This window comes from Papio anubis, chromosome 14 (genome assembly GCF_008728515.1).
Source record: "Papio anubis isolate 15944 chromosome 14, Panubis1.0, whole genome shotgun sequence".
Lineage (NCBI taxonomy): Eukaryota > Metazoa > Chordata > Mammalia > Primates > Cercopithecidae > Papio > Papio anubis.
This window is the reverse complement of record NC_044989.1, coordinates 54,837,318-54,845,128: the sequence shown is the minus strand read 5'-3', so window position 1 is coordinate 54,845,128 and position 7,811 is coordinate 54,837,318. Positions and strand designations below refer to the sequence as shown.

The 7,811-nt window shown below is 41.4% G+C and overlaps 1 long non-coding RNA gene across 1 annotated transcript; it reads right to left on the bottom strand.

The window, feature by feature from the left end:
• Positions 1-510: 510 nt before the first annotated feature.
• Positions 511-7,205, bottom strand: LOC110741060. The gene is made up of 3 exons (XR_002516643.2): positions 4,021-7,205; positions 2,542-2,597; positions 511-1,934 (listed from the first exon to the last, which is right to left on the bottom strand). It is a non-coding gene; the product is annotated as an uncharacterized LOC110741060 (long non-coding RNA).
• Between the last annotated feature and the right edge of the window lie 606 nt (positions 7,206-7,811).

Below are 7,811 nucleotides of genomic sequence, written 5' to 3'. Positions count from 1 at the left end.
CAGGCGTCCGCCACCATGCCTGGGTAATTTTTTGTGTTTTTAGTAGAGACGGGGTTTCACCGTGTTAGCCACGATGGTCTCTATCTCCTGACCTCATGATCTGCCCGCCTCGGCCTCCCAAAGTGCTGGGATTACAGGCATGAGCCACTGTGCCTGGCCTCTTTTTAAAACTTAAAAAAAAAATAACTCCTTTCAGAAGGCTTATCCTGCACATTGGTAAACACTAGAAAACATTGCTGTTACCTCAGGAGGATGAACTTGAAAGGGGACAACAAGAATTATTCACTTTTTCTTTATACAACTTTGTTTACTTTCTTAAAATGGGCACATATTCAGAAATTAAAAATATTACAAAATAAATTCAGTCAAAGAATCTAAAGTGTTTTATTTGAATGTATGCAAACCCTTGATGTGTTACAACATTTCGTTGTAAATGTACATACTATAAGTACCTTTATAAATATGCACATAAATACACATATAGATACATTAGTATTTATAAAGAACTGCAGACACTGCCTCCCCCATAGTAAACACAGTACATTATAAATTAAAAACCAAATATGTGTGCCATCATTTAACCAAACAAATGATTTGCATTAAACCTGTAAGCGAAGGGAAATTCTGAGTTACGAGTGAAGATACAATGCTTAGCCAAGTGCGGAGAGCAGTCCACTGTTGATGGATACCTTCTGATGTTTTCTTTGTTCTCATTTGAGAAACTGGAATGAGTTAACGTCAAGGAGCATGCTGAGGTTTAACTCATTCCATAGCTCCAGAGTGACACAGGCGTGATTTAAGGCCAGTGAGCCTGCCGAGGTTTCAGTTCGTAGTGGAAGATGTCTGTCTTTGATTGATTACATAGAACCAGGGGTTCTGAACACCTATTGTGACTGACCCAGGGCTGAATGCATCCAGGCAGTTGGTTTGCTGCATTCCTATAATTTTTCTGGTTCTAGTCAAAGCCCTTGGATGTGAGTAGCTAGTGGATTGATCGGGACTGTTTGATGGGTCCTGGACCCTGCAACTACTCCCACGGCTCCAAAGGGTCTGGGCTATTTCTGGGTCAGACCAGAGCACCTCAAACCTTGAGACAGACTGTAGGGTCTGGACCCTGACTAGGGCTTTGGGCACCTCTAGGACTGGAGGTGAGCTCTAAGCTAAGACTGTTAGGAGTGGCTGGCGGGGCCAACTAGGAGTACTCACAACTGGGATGGACAGACGCAGAATCCTCCACAGACTCCTGCCCAGCACGGAGGACGGGCTGCATCTGCCCTGACCTCAGCTCAGTGGGTTCAGCCAGCCCTGAATCAGCTTTGGTTTTGGCACAGTAGTTGGTGACAATGCTGCTCTTCCAATTAAGACTTTCCTTAAAGGCAACTAAAAAACAGAAGAGAGTTACATTTGCAATATGTTTTTGCAAATGTATTTTTCTGAGCTTAGGGCTTTGTAGCTGCATTTTTTTGTTATTAGAAAAAAAAATCTTGCTAAATCATAAACAAAACTCTATTAAGTGGTTACATTGGTGGTTGGAAATAGTGCTGTTGCTAAATAAAAAATAAGTGTAATTTGCTTTCATTGGAATGCGAAATTCCACAGAGGCTTGTGAAAAAAGTGCAGGGGCTTCTTTTGTGTTCTTAGGCATGAATTCAAAGAATTCAATTGTTCATGGATCAATAATGCTACAACTATGATAACTTCTGAGAGAATTCATCCTGCTGTGGTTTTTTAAGTTTGAGGGAAAATATTTTCATGAGGCCTACTTTGATGGGGCAAATTAAGTGTGGATTCATGACTGCTCAGGGAGGGGTAGTTTGGGAACTTTCCCAGTGAATCCTTTCCGAGTGATGAGGCAAGTCCAGCCCCTGGGACCACACGCTCACATCCTTCCGGCTATTTTAGATGCGAAGGGAAGTCCCAGAGCACCTCCTGTCCTGAGACAACGAACGGGTTAGGGTGGGGACAAGTTAGACATTGTATTATAAAGTGAAAGTACCAGAAGCCCTCCCACCCATGTTCCAGGCCTAAAATCTAACTTGCTTGGCTTATTTAGCTTCAATACGTCCCCTGAATTGGTGCCCTTTTAGGCCTTGGCTTTCCCAAAGGGGTAGAAATTTATTTATAATTACAGCATGACAAAATCGGCCATACTGGAAATTAATTTTATGCATATTTAGTATAAAAGGTACTTTAACATTTCAGTTTCGTTCTCATTTTATTTTAGTTCTTCAGAGACATAGCCTGACCAAAATACTGATTGCAGTATTGAGAAATGGCCTGGGCCCTTTTTCTGATTAAGAACAGGCGTGCTCATGGTTGAGGCACCAGCTCTCTTAAAAGCTGTGTTTAGCCATTGCGATGGCTCACACTTGTAATCCCAGCACTTCGGGAGGCTGAGGCAGGAGGATTGCTTGGGTTCAGGCGTTCAAGACCAGCCTGGGCTGAACATAGCAAGACCCTGTCTCTACTAAAAATAATCCCCCTCCCACCCCTGCCAAAACATAGCCAGGCATTGTGATACAGGCCTGTAGTTCTACTTACTCAGGAGGTAAAGGCAGGAGGATTGCTTGAGCCCAGGAGTTCAAGAGTGCAGTGAGCTATGAAAACAAAACAACAAAATCCCAAAACCTTATGTATCTGATAGCATAGCAGAGATTCAACAAATATTTATTAGATAAAGGAAAAAAGGATCAAGGATTGATTCAGTCCTATTTTACAGTATTTATCAAGTGCCTTGCACATACAGGAAGAAAGGGCACAAACTTGTGCCCCCAAATCTGGCCATTTTCAACCTCACACTTGGTATGTCATCCAACCAATGAAGAAATGATCGCCCCTGCCAACATCTTATTGAGCATAACGTTAGTGTGAACTTCTTCTGTATATTCTATAATAGAGTCAATATGCCTATGTCAAGGTTTCTCAACCTGGGCACCACTGACATTCCGGGCCAGGTAATTCTTTGTTGTGGGGACTGTCCTATGCACTGTAGGATACTTAGCAGCAGGCTCTCTGGCCTCTATCCACTAGGCACGACCCTCCTCCACCCCAATCAGTGGTGAGAACCAAAAATGTTTCTAGACATTGCCAAATGTCGTTTGGGGGACAATCACCCTCAGTTGGAAATCAGTGATTTATTTAAAATAATACTACATGATTATGCCACTTTAAGCGATACTAAAATTTAAAAAACCCTAATAATCTGGGGTCTTTTCTTGTTTTGTGAAGGTGTTCTATAATATTCTAGCCCAAGGAACACACACAGAATGGACTTTCCTCTGAGAAGTAAGGGTTTTGTTTATGGGAAAAATGACTGTTATTTGGGGGTGGAGATTTATAGTTACAAAAGTTTTAAAAAAAATTTAACTTATTTGGAACAATAATAGAAAAAAACAACCCCAGAGATCCAAGTGGTCATAATCATCACCTTGATGAACTCCTCTAATATTAAAAAAGTAAAATTAGCCAGGCATGGTGGCTCACACCTGTAATCCCAGCACTTAGGGAGGCCGAGGCAGTCGAGCCCAGGAGTTCAAGACCTATCTGAGCAATATGGTGAAACCCTATGTCTACCAAAAATAAAAATAAAAAAATTGGCCAGTCTTGGTGGCCCACGCCTGTGGTCCCAGCTACACAGGAGGCTGAGGCAGGAGGATTGCTTGAGCCCAGGAGGTCAAGGCTACAGTGAGCTATGTTTGCATCACTGCACTCCAGCCTAGGCAACAGAGCAAGACCCTGTCAAAAAAAAAAAAAAAATTAGCATGGGAAACAAATGTCTGCTTCCTTCTGCTTCAGTCCCCAAAGTTAAATGTTGAAGTACAATATTTTTCGTTTCAGAAAAAAAAGTTTACAGTAAGGAAAGTTGAAGCTTTCTTTGGAGAGAATTGGAACAGACATAAATGTGAACCTGAAGTGGAGGCAGGGGTGATGACTTGAGGCTAATGCCAATTCCGAGCAAATCAGAAAGGAAGCCTGGGACATGGCTTTCTTTAAAAGAGTGGGAGACTATTTCTTACTTACCTACTCCCCAGGTAGGGATAGTCTTCCTTTTCCCATGGTGCACAGGCTGCATATTTTGGAAATATCGCTGTTTTTAGCTTAAATCTGGTAGTTTTAACTCAGCAAGTTTGCTGAGACTGGCTTTCTGGCAGAGTGCCGTCCCCATCTTTGTTAAGGTTGACCTGCTGCGGTGCTGCCAGGGACTCATTTACTGCCTTTTTTCCTCGGTACACAGGGCACCCACTCTTTCACTCCATTACCATGTTGTTCTGGCAAGAACAATTAAAGCTTTGTCACGCTCTGAGTCTCCCCAGCCTGGTTGTGAATGGACACAGGTTTCTAGTGAAAGGGCACCCATCGCTATGTCCCTGTCCTCTCCTTAAAAGGTGCCTGTGGATTTCAGCAGCTTTCCTTAATGAATCGGCTTTTCAGAAAAGTTCTAAATTTGTTTGATGTCCTGAAGCACTTGAGGCTCTTGATCTAAAAGTAGACATTATGAAGAATTTCTTAGTATTCTCTAAGCATGCTTTCCATCCAGTGAATGAATCTCTTTATGTGTTCTAGCCACCAGCACCCTAAAGTTCAGAGACATACAAGTAAAAAGGGCCATTTGTATGAGGAAAAAATATTTGAGAGCAACAGGATTTTTTGATTCTTTGTGAACTTTTATGACATTTCCCCTTTTAACATATTGCTATTTCTTCATTCACTTATTCATGCAGTCACTGGCACAAATTAACCAACAACTGTGTGTAAGACACTTTGTTAGGCACCGTGTGAGATGCAGGGCTAACTGGGAGGGAGTGTGTTAGAGTGTGGCTAAGGACGTGACTTTAGGAATCCTCAGATTTGTCAGCTTGGCCTCTTCTGGGCTATGAGCAAGTCACTTTACCTCTCCCAGGCTCATATTTCACATCTGAAAAATCAGAGTAATAATAGTATTTACTGTAGAGGGTTATTGCAAGAATTAATTGAGATACATTGGCAAAGCACATACCACCAAGCATCTTGTAATTTCTCATTTCGTGTTTTAGTCCGGTTTGTGCTGCTGTAACAATACCAAAGACTGGGTAATTTATAAAAAAATGAAATATATTTGGCTCACAGTTCTAGAAGCTGAGAAGTCCAAGATGGAGGGGTTGCACCTGGGAAGGGCCTTCTTGCTGTGTCATCCCATGTCAGAGGGCAGACGGCCAAGAGAGTGTGCAACAGAGAGAGTGTGAAGGGGGCCTACCTTGTCCTTTTATAAGAAACTCACTCCTGAAATAACAGCATTAATCCATTCATGCAGGCAGAGCCCTCATGGCCTACTCACCTCTGAGAGGTCCCACCTCTTAATACTGTTACAATGGCAATTCAGTTTCCAACACATGCTTCTGGAGGACACAGTCAAACCATGGCAATGTAGTTTGTTTGTTTGTTTGTTTTTTTAAGCAACTAATAGACTAAAATGAAAAAATATATTTATGCAAATAATTATATATGGTAGAGAACAACAAATGCTATGAGAAGTAAAAAGGAGAGTATATTACACAGAATTAGTAGCACTAACTACTATAGCAAACAAGTCCCAAATTTGTGAGTTAGCATGATAGGGATGGCTTTCTAGGGTACCACTCCTCCAGATGACTCAGAGGTCCTATCTCCTTCTGTCCTTTGGCTTTCTAGAGCTTCATTCACTTCAAGGCAAAACTAGGAAAAAACAGTTTGAGTAAAATACGGTATGGAATGATTTGTAGCTAAGCCTGTATATGAGTTGCTTATTAATCTGTTAGTTATCTGTTTACGACAGGTATTAACACGATTTAGATGGGCTCAGGAATTCGATAGCAGCTTAACTGGATGGTTCTGGCTCTGGGTCTCTCATGAGACTGCAATCAAAGTTTGCCCATGCCGTGGTCATCTGAAGGCTTGAATGAGATGGGAAGATTCTCTTCCAAGAGGACTTTCTCATGGCTATTGGCAGAAGGTCTCAGTTCTTTGTTGGCTGTTAGCAGGAGGCCTTAGTTCCTTGCCATGTGGACCTCTCCACCGGGCTGATTGAGTGTCCTTACAACATGGCCATAGGCTTCCCCCAGAGCCAGTCACCTCATCTGAGAAAGAGTGAGGGGAGAGAGGAGAGAGAGAACACATAAAGCAGAAGCTTAACGGCTTTTATGATCTACCCTCAGAAGTCATATACTGCCACCTCCACCATATTTGTTCATTAGAAGAGAATCACTGTGTCCAACCCACATGCAAAAGAAGGGGAATCGAGTTCCACTTCTTGAAAGAAGTAGCATCAAAGAATTTGTGAACATATTTTCAAACCACTACAGTCTAGAAATGACGAATATCACTTCTGTTTGCATTCTGTTGGCATAAATCCGCCACATGGTCCAATTAAGTGAATGTGAAATGTGGTTTATTTGTGAGCACAGGAAGGAGAGGAGAATGGAATATGGGGTGGAAAACATCTGTGTTTATTAGCATGTGGAGAGTCTAGCTAGTAGATGCAAAGGAGGAGGTTAAGGAAGACTGAAGGGAAGAAATGATATTTTGAATATAGGTAAGATTTGAAGAGGTGGAGGTACTGGAGAGGATATTTCAAATGGAAAAATAAAAGGGCATGGAGGCAAGAAATGAGATGGCTGTAGCATGGGTACAATGAAGTAGGTAAAGATCAGGTTGGAAAGGCATGCTGGGACCATCAGAAACTATAAAACTGGAGTCTTTCGATTAGTTGCAATGTTTCATAATTACTACTTCATTATTTATCTTGCTTTACAGGGCATATCTATAATGGCCACATTATCAATGATTTTCATAAGTAAACATGTTACTGCACTGGCTCAGTTTTACTGTTCTCAATTTCCGTTGACTATTTACTCTTAGAGCTCTTTGGACATTGATAACAATATAGTGATTTAGAATATTGTGTGGTATTGAGTACCCAAACGGTACTGATATTTAGAGGGATGGCTAAAAGAGAAAGGAAATTAGAATGTTTGTTGTCTTTCATTGTTCAGATTTCTATAGCAGGAAATTTGTGCTTTGTAATCAGATTGACTTTATTAAGTTCTCTTCAGCCACTTATTATGGAGTAAGCTACTTAACCTCTCTGGGCCTCAGCTTCCTCATTATAAAATGAAGCTGCTAATACTTACTGTGAACATATTTCAGGGAGAAAATGAGATGGCATGAAACCACGTAGGATATGGTGCAAGCACCGAAAAAAAAAAAAAAAGCCAGTGATCTCTCTGTTCATTCTCTTCCTGCACTGTGGTACAGGACCACTATTATAGTCTTGGCTCCTTTTCTCAAGGTTTCATCTGGAAGGAAGACAAGAACACCCACTGAAAAATTATGGGAAAAAGTCTGATGGTTTACAATCAAGTGTTAAATCAGATGGAATTCTGAAATGGGCCCATTATGGAAAATGGCCCATTTCCATATAGGCCAAATGCCAAAGCCTCCAAGGGGCAGATGGCACAGGAGCGAAAGGATGAGGAAGGCTGAATAGGTTCATAAAATCATAGACTTTGGGGTTGGAAAAGTCTTTGAAGAACAGCATAGCAAGTAGTTGAAAGGATGGGGATTGAAATTACGCAAAGCCAGGTTCTAATCCTTTCTTTGTTCCTCGCTGGCTATATACTTTTGGGCAATTTATTTCTCTCAGTCTCAGTTTCCTCATCTGAAAAATGGGGACAGTAATGTTCCCTGTAATGGATGTTAAGAAGATGTGAGAAAACATAGGTAAACTACTTAGGGCAATGTACAAAGTAAGCCTTAGTTAACAGTAGCCTTTATGATTTGTGGAGCCTTTTTATGGT